The sequence below is a fragment of the Etheostoma cragini genome, chromosome 17 (genome assembly GCF_013103735.1).
Source record: "Etheostoma cragini isolate CJK2018 chromosome 17, CSU_Ecrag_1.0, whole genome shotgun sequence".
NCBI lineage: Eukaryota > Metazoa > Chordata > Actinopteri > Perciformes > Percidae > Etheostoma > Etheostoma cragini.
In genome coordinates this window covers 7,071,943-7,088,030 of record NC_048423.1, presented here as the reverse complement: position 1 = coordinate 7,088,030, position 16,088 = coordinate 7,071,943, and the positions used below count along the sequence as shown (strand labels likewise).

Sequence of the window (16,088 nt, the reverse complement as noted above, 5' to 3'; positions counted from 1 at the left end):
ACACACACACACACACACACACACACACACACACACACACACACACACACACACACACACACATACAATCATACATATTAGGATTGTGTTTGGTAAGTTTTAGGGTGAGGGGAGCTGGAGTGTGAGAGTTGGGCATGCATTTGCAGCCATGCTGCATTAATGGAATCAAAGACTGATGAGTGTGCATACCAGGCTATTTACTCTGGGTGGCTCCAAAACAAAAAGCCACGATCCCCACTATCTTTCTTCCAGTGGCCCTTCCACCCCATCTCACAACATATGTCCCTCTGCCCCCCTCCCTCCCTCTGAACTCTGAGTTAATCATTTGGAAATAATTAAATTCAATAAAGCGGAACAGATTAAATAAGAAACAACGATTGGGCATTAAGGGGCAGGGTGTGTAGCTGTAGCTTCCTCCCCCACTGTAGGGAAGCACGAGTGATGTGCTAAAAAAAGAGATAGCAAGAAAGAGGCAGAGGGAGATAGAGAAGGAGGAAGGGAAAACTCACAAGAGTTTCAAGGGGAGACAGAGACAGAGACGTGTGTGCAGAAGCGACAAAAAGGTATGACAAAGGACAAGAAAAAAGCAAGGGAATAAAAGAGGGAGCGTGAAAAAAGAGCAGAGAAGCTTGAGGAGTGGTTAAATATTCATAAAGGATGTGTGGTGCTGGGCAGTGACGTAGAGCAGTGAGGGAGATAGAGGGGACTATGGGAAAGAGGCGAATAATGAACATAGAGAGAGACACCCCCATGCTTTTCAACACAGCTGGAAGCTTACAGCCAAGGCACAGACACAAACTCACAACTACAAATGTGCAATTATGGAGAAGCAAACACATGTGCATGCAAAGTTGCACAGACTCAGCGGGCAAACCTTTCCTTTCACACAGAAAGGGATCTCTTTACTTTGAACATGTGCGAACTTTGTCCTGAGTACATTGCTGGCTTTCAATATTTTACTTACTGTTAACATATTCCATGAAAGATCAAAACCACCAGTGTGTAAGCTGTCTTTAAAAAACATTCTCACTTCCCTACCCTGTCTGTCCTGAGTCCATTGACTCCTACTGTCGATGTAAATCTTTAAAAAAAAAACGGTGCGGTAGTTTTCAGAATATGTTACTTTGACAGGAGAAGAGGACTTGATGGATACAATTTTAGCCCCAAATGACATATTCAGTGAGCTTGTAAGTATTTACGGCCGCACTATGGTGGATTAACACAAAATAAATTACAGTGCCTATGTTCATTGTTATGAAGTAAACTTTGCCACCGCAACAGTGTGGCTCTTTGATTTGATTTTAATGGTTTCCGGCCAACAATAGAGGTCTATGGCACTGAAGAATAAGCTATGGGCTTTGGCTAAACATGTCAAAATTGGTAGTACAATTAGAGCTAAACTTGAGAGAAAGCAGACTAATTTTGAACTTGATAACAGATTCCACCTTTGTGCCGTGGTTTACACTGCATCACTTAACCACTGCTTGATATTACTCTAGACAAAAATTAATAAACTTGCAATTCCCTCCACATGTTGTTTTCAAATTGAGATGATTTGTAAGTAGGACTGTAGTTCCTGCTGGACCTTTTCAATTATGTATCATTTTTTTAAGTTGGCTGTGGACCTAGTATACTCCCTCTTGGCCCTGCACTGGAGAAGACGCTATTGACCGGGCTGCAGTGGATTGGACATAAACACTGTATTAGTGTGATTGGTTGGAAGGAGCTGATCCACACTGGGGGCAGCCTGTCTGCCTGCCTGCCTGCTGCTGCTAACCAATCTCAGATGGGGAATTGGAATTCAATTAGTCTGGCCAGAGGAGCAATATCTCTCTCTTTCTCTGTGTATTTTTGTTATCCTATCTCTTGGCCCTTCTCTAGCTCGCTCTCTTGCTATGCTCACTATTCTCGTTCTCTTTTTCCTCCCCCTTTTCTCTTTTCTCCCTATCGCAGTTACAATTTCCTTATGACTGCTGCAGCTAACCCGACTCAGAGTGGAGAGGGGAATTCAATTAGTCCAGCCCGAGGAGCCGTTTCTAGTTTACTATTCATTCTCACATTCTTGCACTTCATCTAATGGTCACTCGGATTTCTCCTCTCTCTTTCTCCCTCTTGTGGGTATTTTGTCTGTCCTGTTCCTGCCTGCTCCCAGCAGTAGTATAAATCCTTATCGATGAAAGAATAGGGCATGGGCGGAGAACAAAAGAAAAATAAATAAGAACGCTAGAGGGAGAAATGGAGAATGATAGCCATAAGAGGTAGTTGACTTCCAGCGGGCTATTAAAAAGAGAAAGGGAAGATAAGAGGTTGGAAAGGGAGAGATGGACCTGTGAAGAGGAATGATGGGATAATGGAGTGATAAAGTAAGAGGTATAAATAACTGGTTATGAATGCAGCAAGAGAAATGGAGACACACAAAAACAAGAGCTAGAGGGTGGTAGAGAAATACAAGACATAGAAGTGATGGACGGAGGAAATACAATAAGACAATAAGTACAAAACAAGGTATGCATCTTAATATGTACAATAGAAGTCAGGGAAAAGGGAGAGACAAGATATAAATACACAGAGAGACAGGAGAAAATGTTGGTGGATAATTTGAAATATATTCATCATATACAGTACATCTGACTCCTGATGTGACAGAGGTTCTGAAACTTAGTCAGCACATCCCTCCACTCGGCGCTCCCTACATCTCATCCATTATCAGGTTTCTCTTCCTGTAAACCCGCAAAAAGCTTGCATTATCACAAACTAATACAACACTACATTCTGCTCTTGTGAAAGTGCAGATGCAGGCTGCTTTCAAATCCCCTCAAAGTGGTAAAAACAAGTCTTTAGACATCGCTCTTCCATCAAACTTGTGTGTTACCCACCATCACCGCTAACACACCTGTGGACAGTTTAATTGCTTTGAGTATTCAGTGGAGGGAAATGGTGAAGGTTGCCTGAAAGAACTTCAGATTGTATTAATATTGCTATGTGATGTGCACACTGTGCTCCGGCGCCTGCCAACAGCTTGCGCTATGCTCATCCACAAATCCCAGGAGTATCATGAGTAGTCCGCTTCCCTTTGACAAGCATCTACTCTCAGTGCTTTGCATTTTAAAGCTGTAGAGGGTGTAAAGTTGTGTATTACAGTATACTTAAAGAGAGAGAAGAGCGCTACATCAGAAAACAGCAGTGTTGCATACTAGGCATGATGTCAAAAGAAGTCGGCATATAGATCGAAAACAGATTAAAAGTGGAGCAACTTATGGTTGTACAATGTGATCGCAAGTAATAGCTACAGTATGTAACTATGGGTTTCCCTTCAAGACAGATTTTAACTGTTTCCTTTATTTTACACACTCAGGACTTTCTGAAATCTACAACAAGATCACCAACTAAGAAAGCCTCGCTTTTGTAAATGAGGCCCAGTTTCTGAATCATTAAGCAGGTTGACGGTAAATAAGGCTTGCCTAATTATCATACCAAGGAAAACTTAAATCTCCAGACAAACGTGGTAAATTATTTGTTTTAGGCTTCTTAAGTATTTTAGCTGAAATAACAAACCTAAGGCTTATTTACCATGTTATTAAAATACAATTAAATAAACATACTACCAAAAGTCCCTCTATTGAAATTATAAAAAGGGGCTGAAGGATGAATCCTCCTCACCATAGAGGCTGTAACTCGTTACTACTTGTGCATGCAAAGTAGTAAAAGTAGTATATTGTAATCCAACTGATGAAGATTGTGGAGTGTAAACTCCAGAACATGTTAAATGACTTACAGTATATCTTGATCTATATCAGCTGGATGGGCTGCTCTTTGAAAATCTTTATTTAATTTCATGTTGCATTTTAATCCTGTAAATTTTCAGCACTTATGACAAAGAGTAATTCACATTACTCCACTTATTTAAAATGTGCTGCGCATTTGTGAACATGGCGTCTTTCTCCTAAGATCTTGATAGTTTTTGTTGTAAATTGAATAAGTTTACGATTTACGTCTGATGTCTGTCATGTCATGTCTGGGAATTTCTTTAACCTAACTGATTCAGTCAGAGTACAATAGCTTTATGAAAATGCTTCTGGTGTAGATTGTTAAAAACATTCAAGATAAGCTTTTCAAACAGAGTCCTACTTTTCTAAACCTCCTTTACAAAACATACGCTTATAAAATGTGATGTCAATTGCAAAGGTAGTCTCAAATAAGCCTGCTGAACAACCTTAACAGATGCACCTTGTTAACTGAGATTAAAGATGGAAAAGAAGTTGCATGTTCAACATAATAGTCACTGTTCTCAGACAATCAAAAACTATTTGTTATTTCACTTTTTTTGGCATTTTGTTTATCTTTTGATGTGTGTTCCATAAGATTCAAAGCCAACACAACACCTGCTAATTTAAAAGGTGCTTCTTTTAAGACATACATGGCAAGGACTTAGACAAAGCTGCTGATCCCATTGAGAGATAGCAGGGTGCAACCGCTTTTGATTAGCATGCTGTATGGGTAAGATAAGATGGCATGGAGGAGTGGTGGACGACTTGGGAGTTAAAGAGGTTTCAGGGCCAATCGTTCTCAACATCTTTTTGTCTTTTGAAGGGAATTGCCTTGGAGCAAGCAAATACTATTTGCAGTATTTTCTTTCTGTGTGTGTGTGTGTGTGTGTGTGCATACATACCCACCCGACAGAAGGCACAAGAAAGAAGGGAATTAGATAAACAGAAAAGTTGTCCCGTGTACATGCGTTTGTGTCTATGTGAGAGGGAGCTTTCAAAGCATAGTATGTTTCTTATCTGTCCTTGTGTTTCAAGCGGGGATGAAAGCAATCTTCAAATGGCATCTGTAGTCAAGGTGTACTTGAACCCAATCAGCATCTGTCAGACTCAACTGGACCAGAGGAATGCTTCTGTGGTGAAGAAAGCTTAATGCCAATCAAACCAAACACTCACATTCACACATCAATCAGGAATTCTCATACATTCTGGGGTAATAAGAGCACTAATATTGGACACCAGTTGCAACTCTGGAGGAATGACAAACAAACACTCCAAGAGTGAATAGCACAGCTTTGAGGCAGCAACAGATGCAGGCAAACTGGTGGTGGGGGGGTAGGTCACACAGGTGACAGGCCCACCCATTTAAAGGGTTGCTCATTTGATTCACTGCCAAAACACATACAACTTTACATCCTCTTTCAACCACCCTGGTCTCCTGCATTCTTCACAAGGTTTTTCAATCTTTCAATTCTCTGAACTTCAGAGTACACGTTGCCAATTCAGCTCACATACAGGCCATTTGGGCTGATATTGCTAAATGTCATCGGCAGTACAAGCTAAGGCTGAAACACATGAAGACTCTGTAAATCTGGTGGTAATGGACAAGGTTTGGTCAATTAAAATAATGAGGTGTGGGTTGTACATTCGCCAGCCATAAGGTAGCAACATATTGCACTTTATCACAGAGTAACATATTTTAGATAGGTAAAGCTTAAGTTAAACATTAAGATCCCTTGGTGGGAGTCCTTCCTTATCCTTAAACACTAGATTGTGTTTTATGTCATATGGATTGTAAAGCCATTTGAGGTAAATTTATGATTTTACTTTAAATAAATTACTTTACTTGATTTACCTGAGAAGACACTTTCTGGATCCAACTATAAGTACTGTAAATGCATCAATCAGTCATGTAAAGAAGCTTTTACGCGCGTGTGTGTGTGTGTGTGTGTGTGGGTGTGTGGGTGAAAAATTTAACAAAAATTTAATTTTTTCTGGTGAGGCTGTATGGCTAATTCTCGATAATTGTGTGCAATATTTCAGTGTAGATGCAGTGTTTGTAAGATAAAACATCTTTTGAGTGTTATGAATTATTAAAGAGAGTAATTATTTGCCTACACTTGGCTAAGAAAAGGCAATTATAATATATTCTGTTAATCAGGTTAGAATAGGCTACGTGCCAACGACTGTGTGGGTTATAATGATAAACTGCACACTTAAACCCAGCTTTGGTGGACATGGAGTGGTAAACACAAGCGTTGAGAGCCTAGCCCACGGAAAGCGGAAAAAGGGCACTGCCATGGCCAAATGTTGCTTTATTACAGTTCCAACCTCTGATGCTACGCAGCTCAACAACCTGGAGTAGGCAGGAAACTGCTCCGCTTTGCTTTATTTATACTTTCAAGATTAGAACACAAAAGGTGGCACTTAGCGCAAAAAAAACATTTAGACAGCGCAGGAGGTGGCCCGTCCCTGCTGTGTAACCATGGCAACATCATGCGTAGTAAGTGAAAGGTGGTTTGCAGCAGTTTTCTTCTGACGCTGGTACTGGCCTTTGTGCTTTCATGCTTAAACATTTTAGTTGTTGAACTCCCACTATATGGTAATTGTATCACACTATGTACTTTATGTGTTCCGTCCTGTGTAAATATGCTGTGAGCTTATCGTACCATATTTGAACTCAAAACATGTCTGTGCATGCATTGTTTTCTAAGCATATGTTCAAAGTTTTAAAGGCCAGAAATAATTGAAATTTCTATGCTTATTTGTGCAAATAATATATTAAAATAGTTAACACACAATAGATATTACTTGTTTTATTATTTTTATATTATTATTTATATTAAGTGATTAATTAGTGGTAAAAAGAAAGAAATGGTTGTTTAATCATCATCAATTAGAAGAATACAAATTAGCATAAAGCAAAAAGGGAGAGAGAGAAAAACAGCCTCTCCTGGAACCATCACCTTATCGTGGTGGAGAGGTTTGCGTGTCCCCATGAACCTGAGTGCTGTGTTGTCTGGAGCTGTGTGCTCCTGGTAGGGTCTCCCATGGCAACGTGGTCTCAGGGGAGGTGCCAAACAAAGAGGGGTTCAAAAACCCTGCATGAGTGAACGAGGTAGAGAGGGAGTGACCCTGCTTGGAAGGAGCGCAGGGCACCTGTCTGGAGCCAGGCCCAGACGGGGGCCCTGGCAAGCGCCTGGTGGCCGGGTTTGCCTCGGAGCCCGGCCAGGCACAAAGAAAAACATGCAGTCACTCTATGTGTCAAAAATTTGCAGTCACGGCATTCCATACTCCAGCATTCATTAACTTAATTGGAGGTTAGTCCAGTGATTTCCCTAAAAAAACGGTATTACTGAAAAAAAAATGCAATGTAAAACAACATTGAAACAACAAGCTATGATGCTTATCACAAAAAAAAATCTGTTTCCTTGTTTACTTGGAGAGAAAAAGAACAAAAGCAACTAATAGATTATCAATTCCATTGTATTCCATTGAAATAAAGAGTTTTGCACCCGCCTTAATGAAAACGTTAATGAAGGATATGGTTAGCCCTGCTAGCGATTGAGCTGGGCTCTAACAATTGATTGCCTATAGAGACTCAAGTGGAAACTGGCAACCAATGTTTAAATGGTTATCAATAGCATCAGCTAGTCAATGAGCAGAATTAAGTCAGAGCCTATCACAGAATCAGAATCAAATCTGATCAGGATTCCAATGACAAGTAAGGGTTGGTATGACTTACAAATGATCCTCGTTGAGCAATTCATTATAACTTTAGGAAAGTGATAAGCAGTTGGTACTACAACCTCCCCAACACTGATCCCTATAGCAATCTCTTTGTTACAGTTTTTGCCAATGACTTACACACTGAACTCAAAAATATTACACAATTGTTCAAATTTTAACACATTGGCCCAGATATACACCACTATAAGCACAATGTCTGCCTCACACTTTTTGCAAAACAATACACACAACGATTTGCAAAACACCAAATACACTTGTATACATCAGACACAGAAGTATATCATGATGTCACTTCCTTGCAATTCCAAAACACTCAAATTACCACACCTATGACCCAACATAAACATCAGTTGCGCAAACACATGATTGCTTTATTGTAGACACACCATTCAGAAGCAGTATTTTCTGTACAGTATCTTCAGTTTTTTTAGATCTTTTTTTTTTTTTTTTACAGTAATTGTAACCTGAATAGATAATCTTATGTCTGTCAGTCTGCTGTGCTAACAGTGTTAACTCATCCCATAGGCTAGTTTTTTTTTCTGACAGACACTGCCCATTAAAACACATAGCTCAGCGGCCCATTAGTTGTTTTCTTAATTGACACTGGCCCAATCATATCTTTAAACAGCACCCTCTTTGGGATTTCTGCCTGCATGCAGTTTCAGTGTGCATCTGACAGGTTAGAATAGTGATAGAGGTCATGGAGAAGAAACGCAAAGGTGGTGCAGAGGAGCTGTGTCGGAAAAAGAAACAGGCCCTTCAGGCAGATGCTGCCAAATGTGTCAAATTGACAGAAATGTTCGGCAGCAGCGAGACCTTCATCAGCTCCTGTGGCTGATGATAGTGGTGGTGGTGTTGGTGGCAGTGGCATGCACAGTGAGGAGGAGACTCAAGCGGAGAGGGACAGAGATAAGAGAGTGAGGGTAGAACCTGCGGTAAGCAGACCTTCCCTTAAAAACACTTTGACCCTTGATAAAACCGAGCCAAAAACAAGTAGTGGACAAACTGTACAAGAAGACAAACAATAAAAGAAGTAGGCATGCTAAACTGTATGATCGCATTAGTCAGACATTTTTTGAGATTGTTGTTGCCCAAAATGCCTGATACTGCAGGAGCTTTCGTGAAGAATTGCGATAAAAGTTGCCTTTTGTATGTTTATTGCAATTAAGTTGCGAGAGACAGAAAAAGTTTGTTTTTGTATAGTTCTTTACAAAAAGTAAACTTGTTTTGGGAAGAATAAAACTCCTGTAGGCTGAGTTTTCCTAGTAACCTAAAAATGGCTCACTGTGCTGCACATGTTGGTATAATATGAAATGGCTGGTGGATTTAAAACAAAAACAAAAATGTATTGAATGAATCAAATTTGAACATGTCTGTCAGTGGCTTGTTGAGCTTTACATTGTTGGTAATTTCCTATCATGGCCTGGGACACATATTCATACGGTTGGATAAAGTACTTATTGGACTTTAACTTATCATTGCAGTTACAGTAACGAGCGTAGCTGTCTTCAGTTTAGGCCATCCTTTACGTCTCATCTCCTGTTTTTCCTGCATCCACTGTGTGTGTTTGTGGGTGTGCATGAGTCGCGGGGGAAACTCACCGCCCCGCCCGCTGCAGAGAGCCGACAGGATTGAAACAGCAGCCGCTTTTAATGATCAGAGTAAAAAATCATTGATGTTAAAATGTGCACAGGTTGGCAGGACGGTCTGACATGTTTTGCACGGTCTTACGCTGTACGTTTTGTTGGTAAATGTGATATGTTCGAGTCACGCATGTTTCCTCAAACAAGGAAATAAATATGGCCACATATGTGTGACGTCAACCCGTTCTCCTTCTCGCTTGGTCATTGGCTGTCAGAGTCACATACTGATACAAAGTCTGGCACGTGGGACGGCTGGGATTGGTTGAAGTCACGGAAAATTCCGGCTATTGGTCAAATTTGCAAAAACGTTGCGGTGATTGCTCAAAATTGGAAGTTGCACCAAAGTCATGATGATTGGTTGAATTTGCGTGAACTGTTGCAATCAAGACATCATAAAATCCTGGAGGGACTGATTAGTTTGGCTAAGTGCACGTCTGTAGGGTGGGCCGGTCTGGGCCAAAATGCTGGGGCCAATTTTTGGTCTCAGTCTGTCCCTGGTCTCCATGTTGACATGTTGACTGATTGGGGTATATGGAGAGAAATAAATTATATTTTCCTCAGTCTGCAGCATTAATCTTGTGTAGTGTTTGGTGAACTTATTGTACTTCAACTGTGATGAGGTGTTTTCAGAGTCCTGGCCCACATACAGTCTTCAATCCCACCCACACTGGACTAACATAAGTTTGCAAACAGGGCCAACAGGTCTGCATTCTGCTCTGACTCACATGGAAAGCCTTGGCTCTTATGTATGAGTGCTGTGTGCAGACTTTAGTTCTGCATTCAACACGATCATCCCCAGCAGAATGGCGGACAAACTGCGTGACCTGGGTGTGAACACCAACATCTGCAAATGGATCAGGGACTTCTTAACAGACTGTCAGTTTAGGGTTTTATCACTCCCCAGTCCTGACGCTCAACACACTGGAGCGCCTCAAGGTTGTGTGTTGTTGAGTCCCATCCTGTACATACTGTCCACTTATGACTGTACCCATAACACAAACTTTTATTTCCTGAGGACCCTGTGGCGAGCAAATGTCACACAGCAGCTGCTTCTGTCCTTCTACCGATGCTCTATGAAGTACATCCTCTCTCATGGCATTTGGGTGTGGTCTGCTAGCTGCACCATGACCGACAGGCCTTTCAGATACTCACTAAAATTGCACAGGGCATCTTGGGCATATACGTACCCACCCTAGAAGCCATTTACAGGCCAAAAGCATCACACAGGAATCCACCCATCAATCCATCCATGCTGCTGCCCAATGACAAAAAACATTTTCTATTTGCACTTTCTCTGTGTACTTCATTTACAGTACTCCAATCACCAAGAAGTAGTATTGCTAAAAGTGTTTTAGGCTAGCAACAGCAGTATGTAATTGGTTCAAACAGAATTAAGTCATATGGAACGTGTCGATTTCATATGGTAACAAAATATGACTTTTATGAATTAGTGTATAGTTCTTGCAAGAGTGTTTAATTTGGCAAAAGGTTTGAGGTGTTGTGCTATTTGGGTGTGTGGTTGTGCTAATTGTGTGTAGTGTTCTGAAAAACCGGTACCTGTTTTCAAAATAGCGCTATTAAGGCATTTCAAAGTTGAAAGCAGGAGGCTACAACACACTGGGGGTTTACTGTGAGTGTGTGCGTGTGTGTGTGTGTGTGTGTGTGTGTGTGTGTGTGTGTGTGTGTGTGTGTGTGTGTGTGTGTGTGAGTGTGTGCGTGTGCATGCATATGTTAATGTTGAGTGTGTGTCTATGTGTGCATGTAAGCAATGGATAAATGTATGGCGGAGGGGGAAGTGAAGATGTGTTTCTGTGTGGTCCTTTGAGATCCAAGCATCTGTGTAAAAATAACTACTAACAGATTAGCCCTTAGAAAATCACCAGAGATAGAATACAGACCCATACAATTTATTACATCCCCTCTATATCTTTTGATCCTTTGTCTTCCCGTTTCCCTCACTTTTTACCAACATTACTGCAGAGTTACACACAGAAAACCTCCAAACACACAAATGCAACACAGTATACGCACACACAAACTCAAAAAGCTATCCAAATTGGAACAATTCCAGATATACAATTCATGGTGACACGGAGTACAGGGCTGACAAAAAGTGTATGTCAGCTCCAATCAAGAAGTATTTGTGTGCTCTTTTGTTTTTTCTCACAATGCAGTGTTTATCTCCATCACTTCACGGCTGCACAAGCTCATCCAAACTAACTGGCAGTGAGCGGCATCCTCGGAATTTAGTGTCTCACACATCAAACAAAGACCTAAAAGCACAAAAGGGACTGCTAATTAAATATGGATGAGGCTAAACTTATAGCTTAGGACATTTTGCCAGCAGTGCCAATGAGAGCATGGAACCGCTTCTTTTGTGTGTCACTAGCCATCTTATCTTATCCAAGGATAATGTTGCTCATTGAATTTACTAAAATGGTTCATACGCAGTGGTGAAAATTGACTGCAAGTACATTTACTCAAATACTGTGAATATAAATTGGAGAAACTTAGTATTTATTTTTTTCGTCTTTTACAACATTTCAGACATGAATATTGTACTTTTTAATCCCTTACCATTGCTCTCAGAGATATAGCTACCACTTGTTAGATTAAAGTGCCCATATTACGCTCATTTTCTGGTTCATAATTGTATTTTGAGGTTGTACCAGAATAGGTTTACATTACACATTCAAAAAACACCATATTTTTGTTATACTGCACATTGCTGCAGCTCGGCTTTTCACCCTGTGTGATTGGATCAATGTTTTAGCTACAGAGTGAGGCATCACACTTCTATCCCATCTTTGTTAGGAGTCACATGTAAGTACTGATAGGTACTGCGCTACTAGCGAGAAGCTAGCGTTGCGTATGCAATGTTAAGAATATTTTAACCGCTTTACTTTGCAGCCAGACAGCCCTGTTTAAGTTTACATAGGGTAAGATATAGATTTGTTTTTGGTAGACCTTCTTTAGGTGGCTAAATTACATCTAGCTGCTGACCCCATCCATATCAGTACTGTACATTGTGTAGCTTCTGTGCCTTTCCATCCTGCTGCTTCTCCAAACTGGGCGCATGTTGACCACCATTTACTGTAAGTAATACACTGATTATCGATAAGTAAGTCATACAACCCTACTTCAAAAAAATCCAAAATCTTTCCTTTTAAACAACAATGACAGTAAACTGCTATATACATTGATGCATCAGTGACAATCATGTTCATGTTGTATATAATTTTAACAAGAAAGGATATGGGTATTTCTTACACCACTGGTCTATGGGTCCTTGTTATGGATCTTTAGTTCTTCCTAGGAGCTATATTAATGTGCAAATGATGTGTAGCCCTGAACATACTTCCCAATGGGCTTTACTTGTGATGTTATCAGAATCAGCTTTAATGGACAACAAGTGTGAACACAGGGAATATGACTCTAACTTTTTGTGGCTCTCAAAGTACAAAAAAGGTTACAACAAGGTAAACATAAACATTGTCTACTATGTACTGATACAAGTTTGTATGTAAAAAGTGTAAATTTACATATACACATACTGTGCATACACAATGTAAAGCTTATCAAATACAGCTGCATACTATTACCATATAGGTCCTTACACACACACTAAGGACCAGTGCCAAACAGAACAAGGGAACTCACCCTGGAGAGCTGCTATGACAAGCAGGCCTGTCTAAGCAGATGGCATTCATGAAGTGTGATATGGCCGAGTGCACTTGACTTAATGTCAGATCACGCTTTTACATTAAACTCAAAGCGGAATAGATGGTTTAATTAAGGCCTCATTTTGGTGATGGGAAAGAATGGCTTAGTGAAGATGCTTACAAAAAAGGTCAAAGAGAAAAAACAAAAATCAGGGAACAACTTCTTCCCAATTTAATAAAAGTTAACGGATACAGCCCGGGGATGGGGAGAGTAAAACCAGAAATTAAAGGAGGAATATCTGGTAAAAGGCACAATGTGCTTATATCATGCTGTAAGGAGAAATGAGATGGAAGATTATCTAACCTCAGAACTGAGCTGAAATTATATGAAAATGACAAGCAGTGGGACACTTTAGTGAAAATGGGATAAAAAAGTAATTAGAATTTTGTTGCATGGTGCCATTGTTATATCTTCATGTTACACAACCATGGCAATCAGGCCAGTGTTCTATCACGTATTTTTGTACTGTGCTAACACATTTGCCAATGTATAGCAAGCACTATCACATTCCTAGTTGCCTTCAGCTTTTTACACTCAATGCAGATTTAAGCAACCTACACACATTACCATCCACACAAACTCTTGTATAGACACACATGCACACAGAGAGTCATTCACACTATCATTGGGCACGGCTCATAAGGAACATCCATCAGCACTGAATACACACTTGCGAATCTAACGCTCAATAAAGCAAATATAAACCTCTAGTTTCTGTTATCTGTCTACAGCAGGAGCCAAAGCTGTGACAGAAAGCCGAGAGAAGATTAGAGAAAAGAAGAGAAGAGAAGGAAAAGAAGGGAAGAGAAGAGAAAGGAAAGGAGTAAAGTAAAGAATAAAAAAAAGATGAGGAACGGCCACAGCGATGCATATCCAAATGAACTTTCCTACAATAGGTGTATGAAATAAGGCCCCATTACACATTTCAACAAAATATCTAAAGTCACATGCACAAACAGCAAACCTTGATCCTCTTCTAATAGACAATTAAGAGATGAGGGGTATTTCAGCAAACTGTATTAAGCAGAAGCTGAGTTTTGGGAGAGGAATTAAATCCCATATTTCTCATGTCTCACTGGTTCTCTTTTCTCTCTTTGTCTTTATTTTTCTGTCATCATCTCATCTCATTGTTATTTTATATAACATCATTGAGTTTTTCCTTAGATGCCTTATACAACATAAATGCCAAATTGTGTGTTCGAAAATGTGTGTCTGTGCATTTGCACTCATACTTTTATACTCTCATGCAAATGTGTAATGCAGCCTAAGTGTGTGTGTGTACCTGTAAGACATGCACTTGTTGTCTATGTATGTGTGTGTGTAAGACCATCTTTGTTAGAAGAAACAACTGCCCTGATCATTTAAGTGACATACTGTATAGTTACACTGAAATGCAACATGAGAAGGAGTGTGTTGTTACACAACTGCCAAAGGTGTAAAGCTGTGTTCAGACTGGATATAGAGAGAACTTAGATGTCGGGATTACAGATCATATTAATGCAAAGATGTGACACACTCACAAGTGAATGCTCTCACACACACTGTGAGAGCCTTCACTGTATATGAAATGCTTTCTTATACTGTACACTACTGAAACATTATACGCTCGCATACTATATTAAAACCTCACAAACATACAAGTGAAATGATCTTATATAAACTACTGAAACGTTCTCATATACACTAATGAAACACTCATATACACTACTGCCTATGGCCTATGTCACTAGACCACAAAAGGATTGTTTGAGGTTTGGAGAGTAAGACACAAAGAGGACTCAGAGGAAAGATATATATTTAAACAAGTATTACATAAGATGTATTGTATATTTTTGGTCTCAGCACCCATCTAAACCATTGAATTCCAGCAACAGGAAATAACGGTACTGTTTTACTCACAGATTCCTCTTCTCTTGTGCTGAAATGTTTGGTGTGTTGGTGAATTCTTAAAAAAACAGAACAGCACATAATTGCGTGCTAAAATGTGTTGTAACTTGTGTTACAGAGATTGTAGCGGGTAAAATATTACCAAAATGTTATTTTATATTATTGTGTTACAGCAAAAGCAATAGGATGCACTGCTGTAATTGATTTTACTTTTGTCCCAACACTGACAATATAGAAGCAATACACAGTATATAGTATAAATAGTTTATAACTGAGGCAAATCAATCAGAAATGACTGTGAGGGGCACATAGGTGGCACGGGAAAAAACTTCCTGTCCACCATTGCAAAGAAATGCAACTTCTAGACCCCCCTAATATCTTGCGCACAGTGTATAAGCAACAGATACATACAATATTTTGGAGGACTCTATGTGCCTGAGTCTGCCCAGCATGAAACTGTTTTCATGCAACAGATTTTCTCCTTCTCAGTGTGTTTGTGGATTTTGGGCGCTTAGAAGACGCTCCGGATTTCCTTCTCCCTCATGAGAAAGGTTGAGCTTGAGTGAAATCAGCCAATAAGACCTTCACTGGCCCCTGTGGCAGCCGACACACACAGCTGATTTTCTCTAGCTAACTGCTTGACCATTGCTGATTTCCCTCCTCACTCTCCAGCCATTTATGACTCTGGCTTGTGTTATCATAGCCCCCAGGTGAGGTCATGCTTCCCTGGAAGGAAAGAGGGAGGTAGAGACCGATAAGGCAGTGATGGAGGGAGAGAGGCAGAGAAAGAAAGAGAGAGAGAGATGAAAGGATGAACAGTTAATGAAAGGGAGGTTTGGGCTTGGAGATTTCACAGATTGAGTCAGTGGCGCCTGATGTCATTGATGTCTCCCCTCCCCCCCGCCATGCATCTCTGTACACAGAATAGTCGATATTACCAACATCTGTGCACAGTATAATCGCCTGCCATTATTTTTGCACAAATCATAACATGTTGGAGGAAATGCGATGTTTAAGATGCCAATGCGAGGAAGTAATTGGGTGTTTCAGTGGGAGCCACTGAAGCATGATGGTGCATTATCAATACGCATCCTGCTTTGTGGAGGATGAAGATTTTCATCAAACCTTAAGCATGGCTGCAGCTTTAACTAATGCTTCTGTATTTTAGTCTATCTGTTTGTGTGATAGCTCGTGTACAAAGGCTGATCTTTTTTTTCATTTTACATTCAGCACCTTCTTCCCTAAATGCATCAGAATACCTGCAGTTATATTAGTGGAAGCATGTCAGTGTATTCAGTGGAGCATCCAAGGATGAAGGGTG

At 40.2% G+C, this 16,088-nt stretch overlaps 1 protein-coding gene and 2 long non-coding RNA genes across 5 annotated transcripts in view; 1 reads left to right on the top strand and 2 right to left on the bottom strand.

The window, feature by feature from the left end:
- Positions 1-4,722, bottom strand: part of LOC117960384 — a 23,829-nt gene extending 19,107 nt beyond the window's left edge. The window contains exon 1 of the long non-coding RNA XR_004660137.1: positions 4,712-4,722. This is a non-coding gene — a long non-coding RNA (uncharacterized LOC117960384). The remainder of the gene's footprint in view (positions 1-4,711) is intronic.
- The window catches only part of LOC117960382, a 20,571-nt gene extending 10,237 nt beyond the window's left edge, over positions 1-10,334 (top strand). The window contains exon 3 of the long non-coding RNA XR_004660135.1: positions 10,323-10,334. This is a non-coding gene — a long non-coding RNA (uncharacterized LOC117960382). The remainder of the gene's footprint in view (positions 1-10,322) is intronic.
- grid1a (glutamate receptor, ionotropic, delta 1a) overlaps positions 1-16,088 on the bottom strand; it is a 230,198-nt gene that overhangs the window by 177,593 nt on the left and 36,517 nt on the right. The window lies entirely within an intron of this gene.